Below are 13,081 nucleotides of genomic sequence, written 5' to 3' on the forward strand. Positions count from 1 at the left end.
CACTACCCTGAGGAACTCCTGCAGTGCTGTCCTGGAGATGAGATGATTGACCTCCGACTACCACAATCAGTTTTCTTTGTGCCTGATATGACTCCAATCAGCATGGCCCTGATGTAGTGGACCTCAAAGTTACCTACTTGGCCTACCATAAGGTCCACCACGCCAAGGCCACATTGGAAGAGACCATCCAAGTTCAACCGAAGGTCACCCCTCCCTCTCACAATGCACTACCTGCCCCCCCCCCAAAAAAGAGGTAAGTGCTGTGCAATAGCATGCTTGAGTGATTGTAATGCACTTATCTCTCTTTGATGTGGTCAATGTTTGTAAACATTGGGATTTCACCACTTAGGCCACTGACCCTTGAATGGAGACGAATGAATCAAAGCTGCAGATGGTTTGTAGAAGCTGTTCATCACAGCCCATTTCTAGAAAGCTATGAATGGCTAATGGACCCATGGGAACCAGACACAGGCCACAGCTGTTTGCCTTCGGGGAATGGAAATGTGGAGCGTCAAGCTAAGTGTTATAGCTCTAATTCACCTCACTAGACTGCTCGCTAGCTTCCAGACAGGGGTCTCTTTTCTGGGGGGGGGGGGGTCGGGGGAGTCTCTGTGAAGGGATAGGTCTGTGGGAGGGGGGGTCCCTTTCGACAGGCGGTACCTATGTGGGGGGGGGGGGGGGTCCCTTTGGTCATGGCGTTCCTGGGGGGAGGGATTCCCTATTGCAGGAGACCCTGTGGAGATCCCCCCTTTAACAGGTGTGCCTGTGGATGGTTCCCCTATTACAGGGCTCCCTGGGGGGATTGCATTTGGATTGGATTTGGGTTTATTGTCATGTGTACTGAGATCGAGTGAAAAGTATTGTTCTGCATATGATCCAGACAGATCATTCCATGCATGAAAAACATAGGGCATGCGCTAGATACACAATATAAGTACATAGTCACAGACATTGGGTGAACCATATAGAGTACAGCAGGCATTGTCAAAGTCGGAGCCGTGACCCACTGGTGGGTCACGGGCGGGTGTCAGGAGGGTCGTGGAGCTGGCCGTCGCGGCACTCTCGACCATACAAATCCACGCGCAACAGCCGCAGCCGCCGGCTTTTAATAATGCTGGCTGCAAGCGGCCTTCAAAATGGCCATGAACATATTTTAAAAATGCGGCCGCACTGCGCATGCGTGCCCGCTCATCAGTGTGAATGCGCCGGGGAGTCTGGCTTAGCTTTGTTTGTCCCAAATGTTGCGATTGTTCCCGGGGATTGCTTATTAGTATGTAGATGGCTGCTACATTATTATGCAGATGGCTGCTTGTATCGATGCTGTCTGGGCTTTTGCAGAGTTTAATACACAGTAAACTTTCACCTGCTGGTTTCTGCCTGTGTTGCCTGAATTTCCCTGCAGCCTTTGCTGTTCTCCATTTTACATCGGGAGTTGGCCAACCCAGGTGGCGACAACAGACATTGCAGGTAGTCACAATGCACCTCCCACCTCCTTCTCGGCCTGTCGGGCGGCTGGCTCTCCAACCTTACCGACTGGCTCCTGTTCCTTGAGGCAGCCCCACTGCTGCAGGTTCCTCCCAGAGCAACTCCTGCTCAAACAGCATCAGTGTATCCCCTTGGGCTGTGGCGACTAGGATGATGGCAATCATTCCTGGTTGCATTCCAAAATCCATTGTCTGTAGGGGTGAAAGGCAGGCATGTTAGATGGTTCATCTGCCCGTGGGCATTGCCCTTGGATTGCCGCTTGATGGCCTGCCGGTAGGTGGCATCTGGCTGTGGGTGGGTGGCTGGGTGCATTCATTCATCCTGTGTCACTCTGCGCAACCACAGGCCACGGTGGACAGTCAGTAGGGTGCGCAGCAAGAGGCTGTCTTGCAGGCTGCCGCAATGGCCGTCCATGCCTGGACACCACCCAGTCCTGAGGTCACCCTGACGCCATGACCGATTCCCTAGTCATGCCCCACTAACCCCCCTGGCCTTGGCAGACGGTTTGCCACCCCTCCCTCCAAGCCAGCCATGCCAACGGCAGGATCGGCAACCCATGGTCACACCTCTGGGAACATGTTCTACCTCCTCTCTCACCCTCAGCAGCCACGACACTTGTTTCTCGATTTTTGAAACCACATCTGAAACTAACCATCGGTAAATTCTCCTGGCGGAGGCAGAGCATCGCAGAGGCCCTGGAGAATACCACGTCGGGCTCGTTAATGATATGCCAACGGTGTTTACTGTATGTGCGGAGTAGAATTCAATGATGCCGCTGTCGAGGCACCGGAGCATGGAATTCCATTGGGCACTTGGCGTCAACCACCATTTTCAGCTAACGCCCAATTCTCCGCCTAATCGCGTTTCCCAATTCCAGCATCGATGGAAGGAGAATAATGCTCAATAGGCAGGATTCTCTGATTTTGGGGCCAAGTGTTGACGCCGTCGTAAATGCCGGAGCGTTTTACGACGGCGTCATCTGGCCCCTAGAATCAGCAATCCTGTGAAACACAGGGGGCTAGCATGACACTGGAGAGCCTCATGCTGTTTCCAGCTGCCGATCCGGGCATCAGCACGGGCGCCACAGTCCGTGCATGCGCGCCACGGCCGACGCGAGTTTGTGCATGCGCGTGGGTTTCCTTCTCCACGCCTGCCCCGACGCAACATGGCGGAGACCTACAGGGTCCCGACGCGGAGGAACATAGGCCCCCACCGGGATAAGCTTGCCCACCGATTGGTAGGACCCGATCGCGGACCATGCCACCGTGGAGGTCCCCACGGGGTCGGATCCCCCCACCACCCCCACCATGCCGCCCCCCGCACCCCCCGCAGCATGAACGCCGAGGTTTGCCGGGTAGGACCATACGAGAGCGACGCCGGCGGGACTCAGCCTAACTTGGCGGGCACTCGGCCCATCACACGGGGAGAATCACCAGGGGCTGCACAGACCATGAATCACCCCCCCCCCCCCCCCCGGCGACACTCCAACCCGTCGCGGGGTCGGAGAATCCCACCCAATATGTTTTATCTCCAGGAGTGGGAAACAGAATAAGCATTCACATAGTTCTGCCAGGGTAGAGTAGTTCTCTATCAGGGGCCATTGACTGCATAGACATGGGCCCCAATGTCAACTGGAGATATACAGAAATCATGAGGGATACCATTCCATCAATGTACGGTTGATGTGTGACCATGAACCATTTTGGTGAATGCCCTCAAATCACCATTCTGAGGCAGTCTGCCATCCCCACTGTCTTTGCACTGCTATGAACCCCAAGGTTGAGTGCTCAGAGTAAAAAGCAAAGCTTGTATGCATGTTTGATGATTCCCTCCACCACCTGACTGTGAGGACTGCAGATCTTTTTATAAAATTCACTTACAGGATATGGGGTCACTGGTTATTGCCCATCCTCGTTGCCCTTCAGAAGGTGGTGGTACTTTGCCTTCTTGAACCAATGCAGTCCTTGAGTTGTAGGTGCATCCACTGTGCTGTTAGGGAGGGAGTTTCAGGATGTTGCCACAGCAACAGTGAAGGAACGGCGATATATTTCCAAGTCAGAATGGTGAGCGACTCAGAGGGGAACCTCCAGCTGGTGGGGTTACCCAGGTATCTGCTGCTCTTGACCTTCTAGATGATAGTGGTCATGGGTTTGGAAGGTGCTGTCTAAGGAATCTTGGTGAGTTACTGCAGTGGATCATTTAGATGGTACACGCGGCTGCTACTGCTCGTCAGTGGTGGAGAGTTTGAATGTTTGTGGAATGGGAAGAACTCAAGCGGGCTGCTTTGTCCTGGTTGATGTCGAGCTTCTCATAACATAAGCCTTGGGACCACCAGGAACATCATGGTGTAGATCACTGGCGTACTGAAGTAACATTTCCCATTGCAGGACCGCTTAGGAAGAAGCACTTCAATACACGCCACAACATGTCTCCAAATTCATGGCTGACCTCATGTCCTCTTGACTTCCGATGCCGCAGAAATGCTCCATAACCTAGGTCTCCAGCATCTCCGAATCCAATGACCTCTCTCTGACCTGATGCTCCATTTCCTTTTTCTCAAATTGCAGTCAGCGGCAGCCTTCCTTCATTCAGTACAGCTTCCCTTTCAGAGGGACAGACAGACAGCGTTGAAGAGCTTGCGGCTCGATACAACATGTTACAGCCCCGCATGCTATTAAGCCTCCTGCCGAGCTTGCAGCCAGCCAGCAGAGTGGTTCACACTGGGCTGCACACTGAAATAATTTAAATGAGGCGGCCAGCTTGAACTTTGCTTGCTGCCTGCCGACCTGGGAACAGGCATGAGCAGATAACAAATCACAATCCCCTCGCCTGAAAACAGGCGCCACCAAATCCTTAGCTGTGACTTCTCTAATCAAACAGTACAATAGCAAAGCATAAAAGTATTAAACCTGCGCTGTCTGTTAAAAGGTACTCCAACAAAAGACAGAATTTCTTAAACCTCATGAAAGTCTAAGAGTCACTTCAAAGAATTCTTGCTCACCTCTGAAAGCAGAGAAAGCAATCGATCTATGTTGTGTGTTACCACTGACCCATTAAGTGCCTTTCTTAGTTGTATAATTGCAGCATTTGGTCTCAATTGTTAATTGAGTGGTGTATCTGATTTCACTAATACGTTATCTTCCCTAGTTTTACTTTTCTGACCCATTTTTCACTTGAGGAACAATACTCACCAATTTAGAATAAGGGCTTTTGATTGTAACCCATTAACTGCTGAAACAAATTCAAAGCATTTCACAAAAATATTTGATTCATTGTTAAATACCTCCATATTCCGAGCAATGTTTCTTGTGGGTTAACCTGTGTAAACTGAACCAAGGTTGCTGGAAAATTAGTTTCTTGTTTGTTTATACCCCACTAAAATTTCTTCTGAAACATTGCCAACTGCGCGGCACGGTGTGGTTAGCACAGCTGCCTCACGGCACCAAGGACCCCGGATCGATCCCGGCTCCGGGGCACTGTCCGTGTGGAGTGGAGTTTGCACATTCTCTCCGTGTCTGTGTGGGTCGCACCCCCACAACCCAAAGATGTGCAGGGTAGGTGAAATGGCCACGCTAAATTGTCCCTTAATTTAAAAAAAAGTTAAAATAAAATGATGCCTGCCACCACTGGGACTTCAACTTCATGAAACTCTGGTCATAATTCCAGATGTTTTGGGATACATCTGTTGTCGTGCTGATTAATTTATATTTAATGGGAGTGAAATTTGGAACTTTACCACCACTGGTGATGCTAATATGGAGGCTCAATGTCTTTCTCTCGCCACTCTCAGTGAGGCCCAGGCGACACCATATGTAGAGAAGGGCACTCATGCAGGTGTTCGCATTTGAAGTAGGGGTATAATCTCACAGATGTCCAACTTCTAATTTTGGACCACTCAGGTGATTACATGATTTCACTTGTCATTCACCAAAGAGCAAGTACTCTGCTGAAACAGGGCATAGCACTCATGTCACTTAAAGGGCTGGGCATCCGTATTTGGCAGGAAAAGTCATTTTGTGTAAGTTCTGCTATTGTAAAGTATTTGAAAGTAGCGAGAAGTATTATTGGAGGTGTTGTGGTGAGTTCCTGGATAGGGCAGGAAGTGTTGTGGCAATCTCATGGGGAGGGCAGAGGATGACCTGGTGACCTGTCCACACAAAGGCTGCGACATGTATGGGGGTTGAAGTCACAAATCTTGCTTTTCAACACAACCGGCAAATGAAGCAGCCAATGCAGAGAGGGCAATCTCTGTGTGATGGTCTCTCCAAGTTGGAGCTGGATTCCTTCATGTTCCTTGACAATGCTAGGAAGCTGGCTGACAGGCCAGCATGCACCCAGCATCTCAATGCGCATGCCCATTGGCATTGGCCTGTACTCTTGATATGAGAAGGGAGAAGGTAATAGAAGGTAGATTTAGATGAGGAAAGGTGAGAGGGGACTCGAGTGGAACAAAAACTCCAACATGGTCTGATTCGGTCGAATGGCTTCTTTCTGTGCCGAATACCCTGGGCGAGATTCTCCGACCCCCCGCCGGGTCGGAGAATCGCCGGGGGCTGGCGTGAATCCCGCCCCTGCCGGTTGCCGAATTCTCCACCACCGGATATTCGGCGGGGGCGGGAATCGCGGCGCGCCGGTTGGCGGGCCTTCCCGTGCGATTCTCCGGCCCGGATGGGCCGAAGTCCCGCTGCTAAAATGCCTGTCCCGCCGGCGTAGATTAAACCACCTACCTTACCGGTGGGACACAGGTGGCGCGGGCGGGCTCCGGGGTCCTGGGGGGGGGCGCGGGGCGATCTGGCCCCGGGGGGTGCCCCCACGGTGGCCTGGCCGGCGATCGGGGCCCACCGATCCGCGGGCGGGCCTGTGCCATGGGGGCACTCTTTCCCTTCCGCCTTCGCCATGGTCTCCATCATGGCGGAGGCGGAAGAGACTCCCTCTACTGCGCATGCGCGGGAATGCAGTCAGCGGCCGCTGACGCTCCCGCGCATGCGCCGCCCGGAGATGTCATTTCCACGCCAGCTGGCGGGGTACCAAAGGCCTTTTCCGCCAGCTGGCGGGGGGGGGAAATTCGTCCGGCGCGGGCCTAGCCCCTTAAGGTTGGGGCTCGGCCCCCAAAGATGCGGAGCATTCCGCACCTTTGGGTCGGCGCGATGCCCGACTGATTTGCGCCGTTTTGGGCGCCAGTCGGCGGACATCGTGCCGTTTCCAGAGAATTTCGCCCCCTTTGTATTCCTATATAATTCTCTGCAGCTGAACTTGGCTGTCACCCCCCAATCCACTGAGCTGGCAAATTAACTATACTTTCCCCAGATCAGCTGCAATCTGCTCATGCCTGGTGATTCACTATGAACTGATCCCAGCTTTATGCTAACCTTTCAGGTTCACACAATGCCAGGAACTGAGCTGGGGGCTGTGAGTGTGAGATCAAATGGCAGAGTCTCATCATCAGTGACATATTGTTGCTCCCGCTCCCCTCCTTCTCGGCTGCTATGGTTGGTAAGTGACCGTTTTTGGGAGTCTAAAAGCAAAACGTCAGAAGGCCAAGGGTAGCATGAGGGGTAGGAGCCAAGAGATCCATGGTTACACCATTGGCAGCTTGATCACTGTGGGAGATAGCAGGACAACAGTGAGGTGCAGATTGAGGAGGGATACATTGAGGAGGAGAGACAGGAACATACCTCAATATCCTCAATAATCTCATTGACATCAAATGAGATTTGTTGCGATGAGTCCATGATGCAGAGATCCATCTCCTCCATAAACTGTGGGGAAGCAGGCATCCTTGACCCCAATGGTTTTGTTCTGTTCCCTTATTTTCAGGTCACCTTGCCCTGCAAAAAAGAGGTTGTGTGAATCTTGAGTGGCAGGGAGTACTGGCCAGTGAGTGATGGCAATGTTGTGATTTGAGCAACATGAGAGGTTTGTGGAATAGTGAAAAAGAAATATCTGGCGCAGTGGTTAGCACTGCTGTCTCACTTCGCTGAGGTCCCAGGTTCGATCCCGGCTCCGGGTCACTGTCCGTGTGGAGTTTGCACATTCTCCCTGGGTCTGCGTGGATGTCACCCCCACAACCCAAAGATGTGCAGGGTAGGTGGATTAGCCACGCTAAATTGCCCCTTACTTGGAAAAAAATTAATTGGGTACTCTAAATTTTAAAAAATAAATAAATATCATGTGAAGATGCATTCATTCACCTTAGCCAGCTGCTGAGTTCATTAGGCTTCTTCGAACACTGCTACCATGTTCTTGGTGCCAGGCGGCTAGAATTGAGCTCCCTGGTTAGCAGATCTCAATTCCTCATAGATCTCTGCAGACCCATGGCTTCTCTCCTCCTGTCCACTTCCACCATTGCAGCCATGCCTCTAGTATCACACTTATGACCCTGGAGCATTCTCTCTATACTGTTTTGAATTGCAGCAATTGTATTCGACAGCAGCCTCCTCTAATTCAATGCAGAATCCCTTCAAGCAAGGGGCTGCCATTAAGAAATTCTCCGGAAACGGCGCAAATCAGACGGGCATCGCGCCGCCCCAAAGGTGCGGAATGCTCCGCATCTTTGGGGGCCGAGCCCCAACCTTGAGGGGCTAGGTCGGCGCCGGATGAATTTCCGCCCAGCCAGCTGGCGGAAAAGGCCTTTGGTGCCCCGCCAGCTGGCGCGGAAATGACATCTCCGGGCGGCACATGCGCGGGAGCGTCAGCGGCCGCTGACAGTTTCCCACGCATGCGCAGTGGAGGGAGTCTCTTCTGCCTCCGCCATGGTGGAGACCATGGCGGAGGCGGAAGGAAAAGAGTGCCCCCACGGCACAGGCCCGCCCGCCCGCGGATCGGTGGGCCCCGATCACGGGCCAGGCCATCGTGGGGGCACCCCCTGGGGCCAGATCGCCCCGCGCCCCCCCCAGGACCCCGGAGCCCGCCCGAGCCGCCTTGTCCCGCCGGTAAGGTAGGTGGTTTAATTTACACCGGCGGGACAGGCATTTTAGCAGCGGGACTTCGGCCCATCCGGGCCAGAGAATCGCGCGGGGGGGCCCGCCAACCGGCGGGGGCGGGAATATCCGGTGCCGGAGACTTCGGCAACTGTCGGGGGCGGGATTCACGCCAGCCCCCGGCGATTCTCCGACCCGGCGGGGGGGTCGGAGAATCTCGCCCATGATACTGACCACACCATTTTCATACACTTCCAACTTCCCACAAGAGAGCTGAGACAACCATCAGTGCATGAAACTCTTGATATAGGCTACAATCAGGCATATGAGGTAGCAGCAACAAAATGCCTGCTGCGTACCTTCACTTCAACAGCTGTAGTCAGGTCGTAAATTATGATCCCCTCAACTGAAAATGGTGCCGATAAACCTTTAATTTATTTAAGATCTGTCCAGGCTAATCTCTTGAATGGCTCTTTGTCCTGGATGATGTTGAGCTTCTTGAGTATTGTTGGAGCTGCACTCACCCAGACAAGTGGAGAGTATTCCATTACACTCCTGACTTGTGCCGTGTAGATGGTGGATGGACAATCTTTGGGGGGTCAGGAGGTGAATGGCTTGGCGCAGGATTCCTAGCTTTTGAACTTTCCTGATAGACACACTATTAATACAGCTAGTCCAGTTTCTGATCAGTGGTAACCCTCAGGATGTTGATTGTGGGGGATTCAGCGATGGTAATGCCACTGAATGTCAAGGGGCGGTGGTTAGATCCTCTCTTGTAGGAGATGGTCATTGCCTGGCACCTGTGTGGCATGACTGACTGTAACTTGCCACTTGTCAGCTCAAGCCTGGATATTGTCCAGATCTTGCGACATTTGGACATGGACTGCTTCATTGTCTGAGGAGTCGCGAATGGTGCTGAACATTGTGCAGTCATTCGCAAACATCCCCACTTCTGACCTTATGATGGAAGACAGGTCATTGATGAAGCAGCTGAAGATGGTTGGGCCTAGGACACAATCTTGAGGAATTCCTACAGTGATGTTCTGGAGTTTGTAAGATTGACCTCCAAGCACCACAATAATCTTCCTTTGTGCCAGGTATGACTCCAATCAGCGGACAGTTTTCCCCCTGATTCCCATTGACTCCAGTTTAGTTAGGGCTCCTTGATACCAAACTCGGTCAAATGCTGCCTTGATTTCAAGAGTGGTCACTTTCACCTCACCTTTGTCATTCAGCTCTTTTATCCATGTTTGAACCAAGGCTGTAAAGAGGTCAGGAGCTGAGTGACCCTGGCGGAACGCATACTCAGCGTCCATGAGCAGATTTTTGCTGAGCAAGTGCCATTTGATAGCACTGTCGATGACTCCTTCTATCACTTTGCTGATGATAGAGAGTAGATTGATAGGGCGGTAATTGACTTGGTTAGATTTGTCCTGTTTCCTGTGTACAGGACACACCTGGGCAATTTTCCACATCACCGGGCAGATGCCAGTGCTGTAGCTGTACTGGAACAGCTTGGCTAGGGGTGCGGCAAGTTCTGGAGCACAAGTCTTCGGTATTATTTCTGGAAAATTGTCAGGGCCCAAAGCCTTTATAGTATCCAGTGCCTTCAGCCGTTTCTTGATATTGTGTGAATTGTATTGACTGAATACTGACATCTGTGATGCTGGGGACCTCCAGTGGAGACCAAGATGGATCATTCACCTGGCACTTCTGGCTGAAGATTGTTGCGAATGCCTCAACCTTGTCTTTTTGCACATATATGCTGGGGTCCTCTGTCATAATATCCACTCATGTATATAATGAGATACAGACAGGCAGTGACTGATACACAGAATAACCAATAAACACACAGGACACATAACAACCAATCACTAGACAGGACACTGCAGGGGTCACCACCGCTATAAAACACACGAGGCATCAAGACTCTGCCTCTTCTCACTGGATACAGCAGCAGAGATAGTCAGGGGGCAGTGCAGTGAGCACCGTCTCCATGTGATAGAGAGCCAGTCTGGTCAAGCCAGACAGAGGTTATCAGTTTAGATTAATAGAATGTCAACCCACAGCACATTATGTACAGCAATCAGCAGGTTCAATAAAACAGTGTTTAACCATCTCCTATGTCGGAAGCCTGTTTCTCGTCTTACTGCACCCAGTTGCAGTGAGTGTTAAATCAACTCATATAACACATCATGGTACCAGGAAACTATTAATTTGAATGAACCTACCTCGAGTGAATTTGCAACGACCAGCAAGCAACCATCCAGCGGCATGGAAAAGATCCAGCCCCCTCCGCAACTCCGGTAACCTCGGCGCCAACTGGTAGGTCTTCAAACAGAAGTTCCTCCTGTATATCGAGGCATCCCACCTCGAGGCAGCATCAAATGCCAGGTAGATCGCGCTGTTCCTGTCAACTGCGGGGGATCATTCCATCCACATCTTTAACTCGCTCACGCTTGCCGATGGCGAAGACAAGATGAAGTTCCAGACAGTTCTGCTGAAATTCGACAGCCGCTGCGAAGTTGAGGTGAATGAGAGTTTTGAACGGTACATCTTCCAACAGAGGCTTCAGGGTAAGGATGAACCTTTTCAGTCCTTTTTGACCCATCTCCGCATCGTAGCGCAGTCATGTAATTATGACTCGATTGCTGATTCCATGATTTGGGATCAGATCGTTTTTGGGGTCCATTCTGACTCCCTGCGGGAGCTGCTCCTCAAAATAATCTGGATGATCGTCTCCGTTGCCATCGAAACGTGCGTTGTCCATGAACTTGCCAGCAATCGATACTCCTGCATCAAGACGGCAGAAAATGCAAAACTGGCCTCCCACGAGGCAGAAAGGGTGCAGGCCGTCGCCAGAATGCAAGGCCTGATCATCGCAGAGAGTGGCCGTTTCGCGCGTTTTTCCCAGGTTCCTACGCATGCGCACCACGACCGGGAGGACGATGAGGCCAAAAACCCTACTGCGCATGTGCGAACGTCGGCTGACCACACTGCGCAAGCGCGAAGATGCACGGAACGCGCTGATGTCAACGTCATGACGTGTCAAAATTGTGGCTCCGCCCATTTAAAGCAGCAATGTCCAGCCAAAGGAAGGTGATGTCTTCAATGTGGAAAGCCTAGGCATTATGCGGCCTTATGCAGGTCCGCTCCACTGATCAACAGCCAGCGATCCCAGCTGCAGCACAGACGTGTCCGCTGCGTGCAACAAGGCATGCAGGATTCTGATCCCGAAAGCCCAACGGACCCCGATGCCAACTACCTCGAGTCTCCATATCGGGTGGGCATCATCACCACACGCGAGCTGGTCTCCTCCGCTCCTGCAAAACGCCTTTCAATCCTAAGTGTGGATCCTGACGACGAATGGTGTGCTGTCATCACGGTCAACCAGTGTCGCATCCGGTTCAAATTGGACACTGGCGCGTCTGCAAATCTCATATCACAGTCAGACCACGACAGCATCCAAAACCAACCTAGCATTCTTCCACCAGCCTGCCAGCTCCTTGACTACAATGCCAATGCCATAGCTGCTAGTGGATCGTGTCAGCTAAGTGTCTCTCAGAAGGCAATCAAGGCGACGTTAATATTCAAGATCGTCCAGCCTGACAAGGCATCCCTGCTTGGTGCTCGCGCATGCAAACACCTAAATCTGGTCCAGCGAGTCCATGCCATGTCCTGTGCACCTGGGACTGCCTCGCCCAATGCGAATCTACAGGCTGAGATAGATGACATCCTCACGCAATATCACAATGTGTTTGATGGGATGGGCACACTCCCGTATCGCTACAAGATACTACTCAAACCGAATGCCACCCCAGTCATCCATGCACCACGCCGGGTGCCGGCATCTCTGAAGGATCGTCTAAAAACGCAGCTGCGAGAGCTCCAAGACCAGGGCATCATTTCAAAGGTCACGAAACCAACAGACTGGGTCAGCTCCATGGTCTGCGTCAAGAAACCCTCTGGTGAACTACGAATTTGCATCGATCCCAAAGGCCTGAATCGCAACATAATGCGAGAGCACTACCCGATCCCAAAACAGGAAGAATTAACCTGTGAGATGGCTCATGCCAAATTCTTCACCAAGCTGGACGCCTCACGTGGCTTCTGGCAGATACAGCTGGACGAGTCCAGTAGGAAGCTGTGCACATTTAACACTCCGTTCGGCAGGTATTGTTACAACTGCAAGCCTTTCGGTATCGTTTCAGCTTCCAAAGTCTTTCATCGAATAATGGAGCAAATGATGGAGGGCATAGAAGGGGTGCTAGTCTATGTGGATAACATGATCATCTGGTCCGCGACGCCCGAGGATCACATAACTCGCCTCAGACAGGTTTTTCAGAGGGTCCATGAGAATGGCCTCCAGCTAAACAGGGCCAAATGCTCATTTGGTTGGTCCGCGATCAAGTTTCTGGGTGACCACATTTCCCAGCAGCGTGTGCAACCTGATGCTGACAAGGTACTGGCAATCAATGCCATGACGACCCCAGAAGACAAAAAGGCGGTCCTACATTTCCTTGGGATGGTAAATTTTCTGGGAAAATTCATTCCTAACATGGCATCCCACACCACAGCCCTCCGGCATCTCGTAAAAAAGTCCACAGTGTTCCCGCGCATCAAGCGGAGTGGCTTGAGCTGAAGGCGAAGCTCACCACAGCCCCAGTACTGGCGTT

The sequence above is a fragment of the Scyliorhinus torazame genome, chromosome 1 (assembly GCF_047496885.1).
Source record: "Scyliorhinus torazame isolate Kashiwa2021f chromosome 1, sScyTor2.1, whole genome shotgun sequence".
Classification (NCBI taxonomy): Eukaryota; Metazoa; Chordata; class Chondrichthyes; order Carcharhiniformes; family Scyliorhinidae; genus Scyliorhinus; species Scyliorhinus torazame.